We start from the raw sequence: 17,640 nt of genomic DNA, 5'->3' as shown, positions 1-17,640 counted from the left end.
CTTTGCCGAAGGCAGCTTCAGTGGCTTTCCAGTTCCTTCCTGATAAAATCCAAGTGCCTTTGTTCAGTATTCAGCTTAGAAAAGGAATGGGCAAACTACAATCTGTGGGTCAAATACAGCCCACCACATGTTTCTGTAAATAAAGTTTTACTGGAACACAGCCAAGTTCACTCTATTATGTGTGTGTGTGTGTGTGTGTGTGTGTGTGTGTATAAAATCTTTGACTGCTTCTGTGCTACAGAACTGAGTGGCATCAACTAACTGTGATGAAAACCCATGATCAATAAAGTAAAAAAATACTCACCCTTAATATAGAACTAAATGATTTTATGCTGAATGAAGTCAGAGGAAAGGTAGCAATAAAGATCCAAAGGCAACAAAATGGTAAACAGAACCACACAAATGTGGTGGGGTGAGGGCTGGGAGGAAGGGGTCCTGGAGTCTTTGGGAGAGGGAGGGAAGAGTGGTGACGGGTATTGTGCTCAAATTATGTGCATAAGAAACCATTATTAATACCACTGGAAACCACAGAATCTAAATTTAAAAAAATTTTTTTTAATTCGTCCTTCAATCCTTTACACGGTGAAAGTTGTCTGACAATCCTTTGCATAGTAAAAGTTGTCTGACTCTGACCCAGAATAACCAGGTACTGGCAAATCCCACTTTCTCGCCCGTGACTCCTTTGAATGACGCTTTTGAAACTGTGAGTCTGTTGCTGAGCCTCCTTTCTTTAATATCTTACACAATATACATTCTCAAGCCCCCAAAGTTTATTTTACTCCTCCCTTCAACACACAACGTTCAAAACATAGCCAAAGCTCCACCTCCTCAGGAAGCTGTTGGTAACCATCCTCACACTCCTAAATGTTCCACCTCTGGCCTCCTTCTCTGCATGTACCACCAAAATCTACAGTAGACTTCCTGCCTATACTAGAGGTTTCCAAACTTATTTGTCCTCCTCCGCCCCTCCCCCCATTCAAAACCAAAAAGCTACAGTGTTTCCCTGGTAACCTCTCTTCTTTAAGTGAACAAACAGAAATCGTCCTCCAATTGCACTAGAAGGTCCCCATAACCTGGATCATTTTAGTGTCCCCACCCATCTCCTACCAGTCAGTATCAACCCACAGTGGAAATCACTGTCCTATATTATGTAGGTTATACTATAGGTCTAGGAGACCTCCACACTACAATGCTGATTATAACTACCTTGGCTTCATTCCAAATACTAATTCTTGTTAGCAGAGCATAATTTTCTAAGAATTTCTTATCAAACTTACCAACAAGGGCCTCGGATTCCACATTTGAAAGATTAAGCGTGGATTCAAAAGCATGCACTTTAGCCAGCACCACCTACAAGTCAATGAAATAAGAGAACTTAGCTTTAAAAGAAAAAAACTCACACATTTTTTTTGGTAATTGTCTGGTAGAGGCCTGGGGGGAGGAGGCTACACCTGGCAGTGCTCAGGACTTACTCCTGGTTCTGCATTCAGAGATCACTCCTAATAAGGTTCTCAGGAGACCATACGGGGTGCTGGAAATCAAGCACCCAGGTTGGCCACACGCAAGGTAAGCACCCTACTGGCTGTAATCTCTCCAGCCCCCAATTTCTTTACATTTGTGACTCCCAGTAAGTGTTGAGATCCTCCAAGGATGAGCATCTCTACTTTTATGCTTAGAAAATCTTGCTCAAACTTTTGACCCATTCAAGTCTTTTCCTGGAATCTCCCAGTTGTACTGGATGGCTAGGAATCACTTCCACTCAGTTCCCAAGGAACTTCAGTAAGATGTTAATGATAACAAACAGTAGAACCTAACATAATTTCTTATTTAGGAACAGGGGTTCCATGCTTTCCAAGAGAAGACCCCCTCTTAAATGATCCCCTTTCCTTACCCCGACAGAGCCTAGAACACCGGGGGCATTTAGATAGTCTCAATAAATATGAATAAAATGGGAATAACCTTCCAAATTAATGAATGCATGCTTGGCAATCTAAAGTTCTGCTAGGTGACAATTTTCACCAAAGAAATACCTGCTGTGATCCCACTGCTTTTAATAGGCAATGGTTTAACAGGAAGGATTAGTGAGATTAATGGTCCTAAAGCATACCTCTAGAATGACACTCCCTTGGCAGAAGCCTTCAAAGGCTTCCAGAATCTAAGAAAGCAAGCCCAAGTTTGGCCTGACTGCAGTTTCAGTGTCTGTGGTTCCCCCAAGTGGCCCCCACAATGCAGACAAACAGCATTAAGGGCCTGTCCTTCCCCTTAGCCTTCTCTCAGCTGGATACCTGTCTTCTTTTTCTCTAACGGTCTTCTTCTAAAATTCTATCCATCTCAGGGTGGGGGAACTAGCTCAAAAGGTTGAAGCTCATGCCTTGCATGCACAAATGTAATACCAGGAATGGCATGGCCTCCCTAGCCTCCTAACAAATCTCCGTACCTCTTGTTATTTATGTATTTCCAACCACAACCCCATACACTGTCTGAAAAATTTTAATAAAACCTAAATAAATTTTAATAAAACTGAGTCAATGTTGTAGCAGGCTCAGACACCCAGGTTCTTTTTCTCAAGCAGTCAAAACTGAAAACAAGGGACCTAGAGCAAAGGACCAAATTCAGTAGAAGTCTTTATTTAGGCAAAGGGAAAGGAATGCAGGGAAGTTCCCAGATTGTGGGAGGGGTGTCCTAAAGAGGAGTCCCAGCACAGCCGGGGACTACTTAACTACTAGCCCCCATAAATCAATAAATGCCATCCATATCAAGCATCAGGTCCCAGGCCGAAGTTTATGGTAATGCCTCCAAGATTTTTTCCCTCAGTCCACTTTTTTCTATTGTGGTAAAACACATATAACACAAAATCTCAATTTTCCTCATGTTTAAATGTAAGATTCCTATTGTGCAACCATCATCATCATCTACATCCAGAACCCTTTTCATGTACAAAACTGCAAGTCCATCCCCATTAGACAATACTCCACTGCCTCCTTTCTCCTTGCCTGGACACTCAAGTGTTTGTGGCATGGATGAATGAATCAAAGACATGAATGAATCTGACTTCAAGTGTTCCCCTAAGGCCAGAAGTACTGTCTGTCCCTTTCACACTCTCATAGTACTGGCTTCACATCTTTTTCAGATTTATTTCAATATTAAATTTTTTTCTGGGGGGGGGACACAACGACATTCTCATTTAGAATGGAAACTAGAACTTATTTGAAATGTTAAGTTTAGGTTCATACATGCGCATTTAGGGCAGCTGGATTTACACTGTGTAAGGGCTTGCCTTGCGTGAGGCAGACCTTGGTTCAATCCTGGGCACTGCATATGGTCCCTCAAGCACTACCAAAAGTAACCCCAGAAACAAAGCCTGGAGTAGACACCAAGCACTGCAACGTGTGCAGTTAAAATAAAAAACACGAAAAACTCCATCCCCTTCCCCCCAACACATGCAACGGGCCTCGACTCCATATTGCCAGATCCAGTGGGCAAGTCCTACTCCTCATCTTACATCTTCTTTTTTTGGTTGCCACACCTGTGTTGTTCAAGGCTTACTCCTGGCTCTGCACTCAGGGATAACTCCTGCTGGGCTCAGGAGACTATACGCGGTGCTAGGGATCAAAGCCATGTCTACCATGTGCAAGGCAAATGCCCTCCCTACTGTACTATGGCTCCAGACTCTCAGGCTCTCATTTTACATCTTTTACAAGAGGGAATCACCCCCTCATCAGCTCTCTTCACTTGACTTTTGGCATAGCCCTCTTGTTTTTCCAATCACATCATTTTCTTCCTCTTTGTCAGTTCTTTATCTGCCAGCCTGTTACTGGCTGAGAGTGTCCCAGAGCTCTACATTTAGTCTTATCTCTTCTTTCTATATCTTCAACTCCTGCTGTAATCTTACTTAGCATCAGGGATTCAATTATCACCCACATGTTGATGATGCCTATAATTCTCTCCCAGCCGGGACCTCTCCTCAGAACTCCTGACGAGTATATTCTGCTGCTCACTTCATGTAAGATGTCAAGCAGATGGGAGTTCTATATAAGACAAATTAGATATCTCAAACTTAGCCTGTCCAACACAGATGCAAGGCCTTCTCCCAGAGTCCTACCCTTTACAGTTCAAGACAGGCTTAAACAGCCTTCCTTACCCAGGCCCAAAGGATTAAATCGCTCTCATCTTCTCCCTGTTTTCCCCCCTTCCTTTTATTTTTATCTTTTTTCCTTTTTTGGCTTTGGGCTCACACCAGCATTGCTCAAGGCCTACTTTGGTTCTGTGTTTGGGGGTCACTTTTAGCAGTGCTGGGAACTGAACCAGGTATCGCCCATGTAAAGCACATGTCAGCCCCCTGAACTCACTCTCCAGCCCCTCTTCTTTCTTTCTCTGTCACCTATGAGAAGTAGCCCTTACCAATACTGGTTTTCACCTGGGACATAAGCTCACCTATCCACAGCTAGCATCCTAGATTGTTGCACCAGCCTCCTAACTGGTATACTGCTTCTACCCTTCTTCTCATTACCGCTACATCTACCCATAGCCTACGCTCAATATAAAAGCAAAACTTTTACAACATAAGCCAGGTAACACCTTTTTTTCTTCACTTAAAACACTTGAAGGTATTTCTAAAAATGGGATAATGACAATGTGGTGATTATTTCTAAAATGGACCTGAAGGCCCAGGCCCAGGTCCAGGCCTAGGATAAAGGACGCAGAGGGGTATGATGTTCAAGTCCTTGTCCTCTTTCCAGTCCTCTCTCTGCTGGCACCCATGACAACACAGTCATCTGATTTCTCAGAGAAAAGAAACTGGAAAGGGAGAGAAATACGGTCAGTCAGCCCCCTTTTACAGTTAGGGTGCCACAATAAGCCACACATTTCTCAGAAGCAGGAAGATGTCAAGTCTGCAGCACATGATAACTGATTTCAAGACGAAGCCAGCCTTCCAGAGAATAGCTAGTACCCCCTACGTGGCAATGGGGAACCCCCTGGAAGCCCTTCTTGCGACATGCTCCAGCTGGTTACCAAGAGCTATTTGCCCAATTGTCTCTACCCCTCTCCTCCACCTCACTGGCTGGGGCTATGGGTTAAGTACAAGTGAATTGAACTAAGGTCACTAATTAGCTTGAGTATTATCAGTTTTACAGCAGCAACCTCCTAACAAGTCTCCGTACCTCTTGTTATTTATGTATTTCCAACCACAACCCCATATACTGTCTGAAAAATTTTAATAAAACCTAAATAAATTTTAATAAAACTGAGTCAATGTTGTAGCAGGCTCAGACACCCAGGTTCTTTTTCTCAAGCAGTCAAAACTGAAAACAAGGGACCTAGAGCAAAGGACCAAATTCAGTAGAAGTCTTTATTTAGGCAAAGGGAAAGGAATGCAGGGAAGTTCCCAGATTGTGGGAGGGGTGTCCTAAAGAGGAGTCCCTAGTTACTAGGGCCTGGGCCTTCAGGTCCATTTTAGAAATAATCACCACATTGTCATTATCCCATTTTTAGAAATACCTTCAAGTGTTTAAGTGAAGAGAAAAAGGTGTTACCTGGCTTATGTTGTAAAAGTTTTGCTCTTATATTGAGAGTAGGCAGTCTCGGGCCGAGGCCGGTACCAGCTCCAGCTCGGCCGAGATTCGACCCGGGTGGCCATGCCTTTGCACAGCCGCTTTGCTGCTGAATGACCAGTATCCAGAACCAGCTATATTACTTCTGGTCCCAGCAAGTGCTTGCAGCCATGTCTCCAGACTGTGAACTAAGCTTTTGCTCCATGCTGCCCCAGGAAGGGAAATGATGCACTTTCCAACTTAAATCTCCCTGGACTTAATTACTAAAATACAGAAATCCTAAACCTAGACTTTATATATCTTCATTCTCATCAGTGGAAAACTAATTATCAAATGTTTCCTTGTCAATAGGGCTGTATTTTTGGAGGATAAACTCCAACAAGAATAGTGAGTTCTGTGTTGAAACTCCAACAACAATAGTGAGGTTTGTGTTGAAATATGGAATGTAATCAAGGTAAAGAGAAAATGAAGTGAAATTTATCAGTTATGCAGGGGGGGTGGGGGGTGGAGGTGGGGGGGTGAGAGGTATACTGGTTTTTTTTTTGGTGGTGGAATATGGACACTGGTGAAAGGACGAGTGTTTGTGTTTGAGCATTGTATAACTGAGACATAAGCCTGAGAACTTTGTAACTTTCCAAATGGTGATCCAATAAAATAAATTTTAAAAAATTAAAAAAAAAAAGAGGAGTCCCTAGAAAGGCAAAAGCTCTTTTCCTTTTATGCCTTTTTTAAGGAAGGTGAGTAGGTTAGCCTTTCTGTACCATGTCTCAAGAATGTAAGGCTTTAAAATCAGGGGAGAGGATGCTGAGATGATTCTCTTCTGAAATCCATCCCAGGGTCTAGGTCATCCAGGTTATCAGACACCACTCAGGCCCACCCTCCCTCCTGGTAATTTTTTCACTTACGGTTATATCCCTGACCTTGCCCTGTCTGTTTCCCTTCTGTCCTATCATTTATAACTCTCCAAAGAGTTGTTAATTTTAATTAAAATTTAAAATATCAGTTTTTTTCACAGATTGCAGTAAGTCATGACAAATATATATATATATATATATATATATACACACACACACGTGTGTGTGTATGTGTATTTCTAATCCTTACATGCATTTCGTTTGCCTTCTTACTAAGACCATGTTCACTCCAACAGGGATGAAGAAATGTTCCAGCCCAGACTAGAGTACTTCCTTCCCTAGCAACAATGATTGGTCCAAAGACACACCTCACCCAAGCTGGGCCAATCTCTGGAACTGATGTATGAATGCAGAGAAAGGAATTCTCTCCTCTCTGAAGTTACTAAAAGAGGCTTTCACCTGTAGGGTAATCTAAAGAAAAGAAAAAAAAGATTGATGGACACATAACAAAGAATGGGAGCCAGAATGCTGTATGGATAACTCTCCTTCTGGTATCTCTTCTTTTTGTGAACTACCACAAGCTCTCCACGATGCAGAACCAGTAACTACTGTTTCCCAGCTGCAAAAATTCAGGGCCACCGTGTCCACACCGTTTAGGTGCTTTTTCCCCCTGCGCTGTTGTCTCCAGCGGCCACTCACTAGCTTTTTTGATCTGGGCAAATTACTCTACCTCTTTAAGATATCTCCCTTATAGGGACTGGGAACAATTAAGAGTATAAATATTAAATCGCATAGCACAATGCCTGGCTCCATAAATGCTTGCTAACTGCTATCATTTTTTTTTAACCTAAGGCGAGGGAGTCTGACCCTAGACAGGTTCTACATAGAGCCACATTCCAGAGAGCAAGGTCAATGTATAATTACATCCACAAACTCTGTTGAGATCCTGGCAAACACCTAGGTAGGAAGACTCAAGCATAAGCTAAAAGTGCTCAGTAAACGATCAGAAAACAACAACAACAACCACCACAAGAAAACCCACGGGACAACTGTGTCAGACTTGAGAAGAAGGGTGTGCCGAGACTGCAGAACAGTGCAGCAGTGGAGAGCACCCCCTCCCCACCCCAAACCATGAGAGATCACTTTGTGCCTTTTAAGAAACAATTTTCACAGCAAAACTCAAGAAAAGAGAGGCCGCTTGCATCACGGGAACAAGGTAATAAGGCTATAAAAATGAAACTCAAATAAAGCACACACAGAGCCCACATGGGCCCAATTTGCCAGGAAAAATAGCGATTGCTACTGCATTCAGATGAGAGAGCCACACTTGTGCCGCGGCACAGGAAACAGCTTTCAAAAATCATTAGGCTGCAAACGAGTCAGCACGTTTGCCAGCTCTCAGGAGTTTTTTTTTCATGCTCACCCCTGTCCCCCAAGAGCAGGACCCAGGGATAGCCAGAGGCTCTTCTCTGCCATCTCCAGTGCTGCCAGGAGGCCTGGTTCCCAGGCTCTCCACCTCGGGTACCTCTTGCCCATTCCCTGGAGTCCTCTTAACTTGCTCCCTGCCTCACCCCTGCTTTCAGACCTCAGCTCCTGGAACTTTGCTACACAGGGCCTTGCTGGCCAGCCTCTCCTTGAAAATTTCTCTTCCTGTGGTCCCTTATGACACTCACCAACCGCTGCCCCCCTTTATCTGCAATCCCTCCCCATCTCTAATCTCTCCTCTTTCCCTATGGCCCTGGCCTTGTTGCTTAAGACTCTAAGATCCATTGTCCCCTCAATTTCCTGGTTCTACTGCTGATTATCCCCTACAGCTGAGTCAGGACAGCTGTGTGGCTAAGAGCATGGATTCTAGAGTCAGGCCAATGGGGGTCTAATCTCTGTTAACAGTAAGATCCCAGACAGTTAATTGCTTTATGTCTCAGTTTCACCACCTATAAAATGGAGATGACAGTACCTCATTCTTGGTCACTGTAGGGATGAAATGAGTTAATTCATATATAGCTCTTAGAACCATCCTTATATTCCATACACAGTTAGCTGTGTCCACTATTACATGCACCCACGCCATCAGTCAAACTCCAGATCAACCTCCACACCCTGCTATCTCCAGTTCTTCGCAGGCCTTTCACCTTTCCTGAGACTGTCCAGCCTCCATCTCAGTCTGTCTTCCAAGATGCTGACAAAAGTAAACACTTCACTACACCTTTGTTGATCTCCACACCAGTCACCTAATGAGCTGAAATTCCTCCCTCTGGGACTGGCTTCTCCCAAGGCTCTTTTCTTAATATCCCTTGAGCAAATCATGAGTTTTTGATTTGCTTTATCCTTCCCACTCAAAGGTTATCAGCTCCTCAGAAACAAGAATGCACTGTTTTGTTTTTCTTTTTCCCCACCCAGTATTTTTAATCCCTTCAACTCCATGCATTGCTAAGATTCAGTAAACAGCTGCTGGATTAAGTGAAAATGCCAAAGCCCAGAGCCTAGGTCTCTACAGTAATCAGCCAGAGACTAACACAGATCAGCTATGCTGAGGAGGCCTTCAGTCTCCCGCCGAGAAAGGACTTCAGGGTCAAAAAAGTCCTGGGGAAGTCCTGGGGATCAAGTTGGTGAGGTTTGCTTGTCAGTTTTTCTAATGAACATGCCAACAAAATGCCAAATCATTTCAGTAAATCTGTGACCTGCTTTACATTGCTGAAAGCACTTCCTGACAGGCTCATTCAGGTTTAGAGAGACACGCTTTTACTCAGAAATCATAATTATTTTCCCTTTATGTTTTAGGGCCTTTCTTAAAACATCCTTAAGAAGAGATCAGTTCTCTATTGTATTTATGTCTTAATCAAACTGTCAATGATACAGAGATCTCCTTAATCTCAGCAGAATAAACTGGCTCACTTCCATACTTAGGAACAAATAAGTCCCCCTATTACTGGTAAATACTCAGCCTTTCACTTACATCTAATTTCACACTGCCATACCGTGCTTCTTCATTCATGGAAAACACTACAAAGACATTCCCAGCATTTAAAATAAAATTTTAATATAGTATCGGCTGGAGCGATAGCACAGCAGGTAGGGCGTTTGCCTTGCGTGCGGATGACCTGGGTTCGATTCCTCCACCCCTCTCAGAGAGCCTGGCAAGCTACCAAGAGTATCTCGCCCACACAGCAGAGCCTGGCAAGCTACCTGTGGTGCATTTGATATGCCAAAAACAGTAACAACAAGTCTCGCAATGGAGGCATTACTGGTGCCCACTCAAGCAATTCAATGAACAACAGGATGACAGAGATACAGTGACAGAATATAGTCTCATGACATTCTTTTTCACTGTTACTGTCATTCCATTGTTCATCTATTTGCTTGAGCAGGCACCAGTAACGTCTCCATTGCAAGACTTGTTACTGTTTTTGGCATATCGAATATGCCACGGGTAGCTTTCCAGGCTCTGCTGTGCTGGTGAGATACTGTCAGTAGCTTGCCAGGCTCTCTGAGAGGGGCGGAGGAATCGAACCTGGGTCGGCCGTGTGCAAGGCAAATGCCCTACCCGCTGTGCTATCACTCTAGTGTGACATTCTTCTTGAAAAAAGAAATTCTGATTCTCTAATATTGGGCCACTATCATTAGCTGGGTAAATGCCAACCTAATGAAATGCTTCTGTAATGTACAAATATGACTTGATGCAGCATTTACTGAAAGTGCAAAAATTAGAAGCAATCTAAGTGCCCCATAACAAGCCATGGCTTATTGACAACAGTCCCTTGATAGGATACTACACAGTCATCTTAAAAGCGCATGATGAAAACTACAATGCCACATGGAAAAAATGCTGTGGATATCATCTTAAAAGTGAAGGGAATGCCGATGCATAGGAATACATGTTTCTGTGCTAGCACTTTGGGGCAGATTAGATCTAAGGTTTGATGTCAGATGCAAGAAAACTTAGGAGAGGGCTAACAAGAAATATCAGTAAGCAGGGCCAAAAGAGAACCCTGGGCATGAAACAAGGTCCAATCAGGGGTATGAAATAAAAGACACAAAAGGCTCCAAGAAGTCTAGATTATTTCAGGATCTCCATCTCTAACAAGGCAATGGGGCTGGGATTTGCACAAAGAATTAATCCCTGGACAAGAGAACAATTGTCAAACTTCTTAAGAATTGTTAAACTCACTGGTCTCCCCTGAAGACTCAGCAGCCCCAAGTCTCCCAGGCTAATCCTGAACCAAGGTGGAGATGGTTTAAGAGGCTCTCGCTTACAACCTAAGGATTTAGCATGCTTGCTGCTAACCTGGCAGGCAAAGAAGATGAAATCCCAAGAGAATGAAGCTCTTGGTCAAGATCACACATAAGAGTTATGGGTCAAGCTGCCACTGGCACCTGAATATGCAATATGTTTATTCCTGGTTTAAATCTCTTCTGGTGTTTAAAGACTGACTGATCGACTGGAATGACTGACCCCACAGAGTGCAGGACGCCCACCAAAGCAGTGGCTCATGAGTGAGTCTCCCAGATTAGGGCAGGAAATGCCCAAAGACCCCAGGACAGCGACCGGCAAAGAGCAAAGGCCAAGCCCTGCACTCTGGTCTGTACCAAACCCCAACCTGTAACACCTCGTTCCCTGTACTTTGTTGACTTGGCCACACTCACCCATGGGTGCCAAAGCATGGCCTCTGGTACCACTATACGCCTATGAGTCCCACAAGACCTCTGGGTCTCTTTCTCTGAGCAGGAGGAGGAAAATGATTGCAAGGCTCCTCTCCACATGCCCTGTCCCTGATTCCTACTCCTACCTAACCCACTAGCATCCCCAGTTAACACCCTTTCTGCCCAACACAAAAGGGTATTGTAGGTCTGCCCTTGCCCTGGTCAATCCCAAACTACCCACCTAACGTGCCCCAACGCACTCTCTCCCTGCCTGCGTTGGGCAGGAACTGCTCTCCTGTTTCATGTGTCACCTCCAAAAGCCCTGTTCTCCTCCCCCACCCCAAGTGCCCAAAGGGCCAATTCAAGCTTTCTCCCCTTTCCCACTTTTCCCTGACCTCCAGACCCAGAGGGATTACCCACGTGGTCTTCATACAGCCCACGGTGAACCCAGGCCCTTGTGACCTGAGATGCCAAAGGGCCTAGCTGTCTCAGAGGAGGAACAGGTCACCCTGGCACTATCATCCAAAGGGATGCTATGGACTGGAGATCACACAGAGGTTAAGGCGCTTGCAATGCATGTGGTCCACCCTGGTTCAATCATTGGCACCATGTGGGTCTTCAAGGAATACTGGGGGTGAATTCTCGGCACAGAGCCAGGAATAGCTCCTAAGCACCACTGGAGGTGGCCGCCAAAACAAAATCAAAGAAACAATGCACAGAAAGCCCTCTTCTCCCTGAAATGTGCTCTACACGTACTAGTAGAGAATCCACTATTGAAGTGCTTCTCAGGCTCCCCTTTGATACTCCTTGGGAGAAGGTGTAAACATTAGGCAGTGGTGTTGGTGCGAGGGTCTGGGGGAAGGGCCTGACAGATTCCCGAGCTCTTCCTACCTGCCCTGGTGGTCAGCAGTGAGTCCTTGGAGTTCCTAGTATCTGCCAACAGGGGGCCATAGGGCCTTGCAGACACAAATTTAAACAAGCCAGTTATTTCTTTTATTTATTTAATTTTTTATAACAACTCAGAATCAAACAGGGCGAAGAGTGAGGTAAGTGCCACTAATACAACGTGATAAATGCCACCCAGGAAGAAGAGCACGGGAGAAGCAGCAAGGAGTAGAGGTGGCTGTGATTCCATTTACCCTGTGAAGCTGAGGAAGGGCTCAGAAAAAGGCAAGTTTAGCTTGGCCCCTAAAGGGTAATTAACAATGACAATAAAAATAACAGCATCAAGCATTTATTGGATGCTTACTGTGTGCTAAGCACTGTAGCCAACACTTCACATGCTTTATTGCAAATTCATCCACTCATTCATTACTAAGCCCCTACTACCTGCCAAACACTGTTGCAGGCACTGCAGAGCAGTAAACAAAATAAACACACTCCCTGCTCTCCTACTACTCATTCCTCAAGAAAAAATAAATATTAAACCAAATAAATACCTAAAATGTATGTCAGAGTATTAAATGCTAAGAAGGGGGGGAGCAAAGGCCCTCCTAGCTTTCATTCTATCAAGAAAGATAGATATGAAACCAAATAAATGTGTAAAATGTATAATATGGCAGGTGGTAATAAGTGCAAAAAAGGAGGTGAACAAACAAAGGAAATACGGAATGTGTGTGTGGGGGGCGGGCAATGGGTTGGGTAGTACAACTTTAAACAGGGTAATTTTTGTTTGTTTTTTGAGAAAAGACCAAAAGAAGGTGAATGAACAAACTGTCCAGTTATCTGGGGAAAGAGCTGGTTGGCAACAAGTGAGGTTGGTAGAAGGAGCTTGAACAGGAACCATAACTGGTGTGTCTGAAAAGCAGCCAGGCTCCAGTGTGGCTGAATGAAGTGAGAGAGGCAGATCCATGCCTCCTACATAAGCTATGCAATGCATAAAGAGGGGGGTGGGGCTACCACCCACAGCAGCCCGGTGAGCAACACAGAGCCCAGCCAGTACAACCTTTCAGCAGACCCTGTGGTAGGAGGTGAGGCCAGAGAAGCACTAGGAAGCTGTTGGGCCAAACTAAGGATTTGGCTTTTCCTCTGAGTAGAGTAGGAGGCTGTCAAAGGGGACCTGAGCCAGAGATGTGATCCTGATCAGTCTGGACCCCGTCTTCCCGGGGTTACAGTAACAGAGAAGCCTCAGTAGCAAGCAGACCATCACCTCAGGGGTTACTGTAAGCATCACACTCAACTATAAGCCTATGCCATATTCTCCTCACAATCCCAGGAGGGAGGTCCAAGAAGCACCCTTTCACTGATGAAGAAACTGAGGCTGAGGAGAGAGCTGGTAGCCTGCTCAATGCCACTCAGACAGGCAGCGAGAGAGCTGCCAGGACTGCGAAAACAAGGGAAGAGAATAGCCCAAGTGGAGTACACGACAATAGCCGTGTTTGGCAGGGCCTGGCACAGTTGGAGAAGGGCAGGCTAGAAGGGCAAAGGCAGCCAGAAAAGTCTCTGGCTCTCACCGGGATGCCTATCAGCAGCATCCGAACCAGCACAACAGCCTCCTGGAACGTCTCCCTGCTCCACACTCACCCTCCCCACTTCAGTCCCCAGGCAGCCAGAAGGACCCTTGACAAACAGAAATCAGATACTACTCTCTGCTCTCAGCCCTGCAAGTGGTTTCCCATCACACCAGGCACACGGCAGTCTTTCCATTCATGCTGAAATGCACAGATGACGTCCCATTCCCCATGGCTTCACCCAGAACTGTCAGGTCTGAAAGTTGGAAAAGGAGCGCTTCGCCTTCCTTCCTTACCAGCGGGAGGCAAGCCCACTCTGAAGGGTACAGAGATGTGAGCCCAAAAGGTATGCCCAAAAGACCAAGTTCAAGGTACCCTACTAACCAGTCCAAATACACGGGAGAGAGGACAGACACTTGAACCACCTAAGGGGCAACTTCTGGGTTAAAATTAACAAAACTATTTGCTTACTCCAAAGCAAACTCAATGTGCTCACACCCATGACTACATCTGTGTCCAGGCCACTAGGACTGCAGCAGAGGAACGTGAGATGGGAGCCCTGACCCCTGGGCTCCCAGAACTCCAGGACAGAACTCTCTTAAAAGATGACTCTCAGAGCTGCTTCCAGCCCACAGAGCCACAGGCACCGAAAGGCTTTCCTCAGAGAGACCGTGAATGCAAGCAGGGACATCCTCAATGGCTATCCTTCAAACAGCCTGGAATTCCAGACTGTCCCCCAAACTGGGAGAAACTGGGAGACTAAAACTGAAGCCAAGTCACAAATTTAAGTCAGTGAGTCACTGGAACAAAATGATACATTTCCTCAAAGGATCACCACCCTACCCAAGGGTTAAATGCATGTGCACTGAGGGCCACACTCATTCCCGAAACCACTGTTAAACACAAAAGGATATGTAGTTACATAGACAGATAAAAATATATGCTATCTAGACAGATGCATATATATAAAGCATTCATGCACATATGTATGTAGATATATATATACATATATATATATTTTCTTTTTGGGTCACACACGGCAATGCATAGGGATTACTCCTGGCTTTGCACTTAGGAATTACTCCTGGCGGATGCTGGGAATCGAACCCGGGTCGGCTGTGTGCAAGGCAAACGCCCTACCCGCTGTGCTATCACTCCAGCCCCTGTAGATATATTTTCAAAGAAATAGTAAGAATACTAAAGTGATAAGGAATGGCCAGTTCCTTCCACTCAAGAAAATTGTCAGTATTGAAATGCCTTTCGAGAAGGCCTGGGTGGTGGTGGGTTGAATGATCACTGCATGGAAACAAGTCAGAAGGAGAAGGACAGATATAGAATGATTGTACTATTTGTGGGACATAAAAAAAATAAACATACTATGAGACTAATAGGGCTAGAGCAATAGCACAGTGGTAAGGCATTCGTCTTTCATGTGGCCGACCCGTGTTTGATTCCTCTGCCCTTCTCAGAGAGCCCAGCAAGCTACCGAGAGTATCGCACCCCCATGGCAGAGCCTGGCAAGCTACCTGTGGTGTATTTGATATGCCAAAAATAGTAACATTAAGTCTCACAATGTGAGACGTTACTGGTGCCTGCTCGAACAAATCGATGAGCAACAAATCGATGAGACTAATACCCAAGGACAGTAGAAACACAGGCCAGGAGGATTGGTGCACAACTGGAAGTCTGCCTCAGGTGCTGGGGGAGAAGGTAGCTGAAGAGAGAAGGAACCACTATGGCAATGATGGATGGAAATGATCACTCTGGATAAAAACCACGTCCTGAAAGTAGGTAAAGGAACAAACATGATAATCTCTCAGTATCATACCTATACTGCAAACTGTAATTCCCAAACAGGGGTGGAGGGAAAGAGTGAGAGAGAGAGAGAGAGAGAGAGAGAGAGAGAGAGAGAGAGAGAGAGAGAGAGAGAGAGAGAGAGAGAGATAAGTGCCTGCCACTGCCATAGAGGCAGGCAGGGGGTGGGGTGGCGGAAGAGAAACTGGGGTCATTGGTGGTGGAGGGATGTACACTGGTGGAGGGATGGGTGTTGGAACACTGCATGACTGAAACCCAATCATGAACAGCTTTGTAGCTGCATTTCATTGTAGACTCGATGAAAATAAATAAAATAAATAAATAGAAATTTAAAACATCGAGGCAGGCTTGTTGGGGAGAGGTTGGCAGGAGGGAAACTGGGGACAATGGTGGCAGGAAATATACACTGGTGGAGGGATGGGTGTTATTAGAACACTGTATGACTGAAACCCAATCATGAAGAGCTTTGTAATGGTGTATCTCATGGCAATTCAGTACAAGAAATTTAATTTTAAAAATATTAAAAGGGAGTGAAGAGAAAATGTAAGCTTCTCCTCAAACAAAACTGCAGGTTGTCCATACCTGGGCCTCTCTGTGCAAAGTGGCTCATCATCCTTCAGCATGATGACGATAAATGCCTGGATGTGCACCTGGATCATCCTGACATAAGCTAGAGTGACCCGGAGCAGCCCTGCGCTCTTTCTCCACCAGTAGGGCCCTGCCTGGCCTAACCTGACTGAAGGGGAGAAGCCACTTGGCTTGAACCAGGAGGTCTCCTCAATCTCTCCTTCCCCTTTCCAAAAAAAGTAATGAGACACATACACAAAGCCAGGTCTTGGAATCATCCCAGCTTTGGGGTCCCATCCGTCCTCTTACAGAGAAGGGGATTACAAAAGGGCACTTGTGATCACCTCTGAAACCATCTTTTCCACCTGTAACTATCACTTTCACTCAGTGCCGTGGGAACTGATTCTCCCTCCCCTGAGAATAAGAGCTCCAGGAGCGCAGTGGCCACCCCATACCTTGTTCATCTGTGCCTGTCGGCACTGAGAACAGCCCAGGATCCCCACAGCTGAACATGTGGCCCAAGAGCTGCCAGGTTTCACACCCTGCATCTTTGAGAGCCACGTCTGAGCATGCCCACCGAGGGGTGGGTTGCATGCTGAGTGCCTTACCCAAGACACTGCAGCCAACTCAGTGCCCGCATTCTCCCCTGCAATCCTGAAATACTCCTCTTCCCTGAAAACAAGGAGCACTATCAAGAGTGCTCCCCTGGGCAATGAAATAAGGAGTAAGGGAACCAATTACAGGGAGAGGACAGCCAGCAAGATTCTTTGACTGGTAGAGCAATATGGGTGGGAGAAAGTCAGTATCAAATCTTGAGAACAGATGGAGGGGACACAGAAAACAGAGACCACAAGAAAGGGACAAGGACAGAGAGAGCCCACTCTAGGGTGACAGCAGGATCTAAGTCCAGGAATAAGGAAGAAAGTCAGGATGAGTGGGAAAACTTCATTTCTTCAGACAATAAAGATAATAAAGGCTAGTCAAATTCCAGGAGAAGAGTTATTTAAGATATTTTCCCTAATACACTATAAATGTAATACATGTTGCATAAATATTTGTTAGTTTCCAGCAGAAAAAAACATTCTTTTTCACTTACTCAATGCCTCAATCAAAAAATAAACATGCAAATAAGTCTGAGTTAAACAGAGTTCATGACCCCAACGAGGTTATCAAAAATTAAGCTATTGATTTGCCCGGAGAGTAATAATTTGTAGGACTAATTTTTAACTGGACTTTTATGACAAAATCAACACATCCTCATTATTAAAGAACACAAAAACATAAAGAAGGGCATAAAAATAAAAAGCACCTCCGGTTCCACAGAATAGGAGCCAGATGCATTTCCCACCTTCTATAAGAGAAATTTTAATAGAATCTAGAGCATACTGAGAATATAATTTCAATTCCTGCTTTTTTCAAGTAAAGTCCACTTAAAATACTCTACTAAGTTTCAAGAAAGAAATTTGCCCTTAGTGGTTTAACAAAAATGAATGAAGGAAACTCATCATAAAGTTAAAAGACAAAAATAAATAAATAAATGAGCATTTTACTGTGGGTTTTTTTTTTCACTTCTTATACTCTGTCACACCTTTCACCAAGTGAGCTCATTGTGTCCACCCATTGGGCTGTCTGTCCTCACAGAGCTGCAGCTTATAGCATACTTCCCCACCCACAACCCTCCTACTAAGACTGGGAGATGAAAAGGAGACCATTAATTCCTATATTCTAGATAAGTGTTTCTCAGCCCTTTTCCCTTCAACC

At 44.7% G+C, this 17,640-nt stretch overlaps 1 protein-coding gene across 8 annotated transcripts in view; it reads right to left on the bottom strand.

Moving 5' to 3' along the window:
• BMAL1 (basic helix-loop-helix ARNT like 1) overlaps positions 1 to 17,640 on the bottom strand; it is a 108,547-nt gene that overhangs the window by 75,092 nt on the left and 15,815 nt on the right. For 6 of the 8 annotated variants that reach the window (XM_055141356.1, XM_055141353.1, XM_055141352.1 and 3 more), the window contains exon 2: positions 1,278 to 1,350. The exons of the other annotated variants lie outside the window; for them this stretch is intronic. The gene's annotated coding sequence lies outside the window, so the exon portion shown is untranslated. The remainder of the gene's footprint in view (positions 1 to 1,277; positions 1,351 to 17,640) is intronic. 8 annotated transcript variants of the gene reach the window in all.

This window comes from Sorex araneus, chromosome 6 (genome assembly GCF_027595985.1).
Source record: "Sorex araneus isolate mSorAra2 chromosome 6, mSorAra2.pri, whole genome shotgun sequence".
NCBI classification, from domain to species: domain Eukaryota; kingdom Metazoa; phylum Chordata; class Mammalia; order Eulipotyphla; family Soricidae; genus Sorex; species Sorex araneus.
Note: the sequence above shows the minus strand (reverse complement) of the source record. Positions and strands in the feature narration are given on the sequence as shown.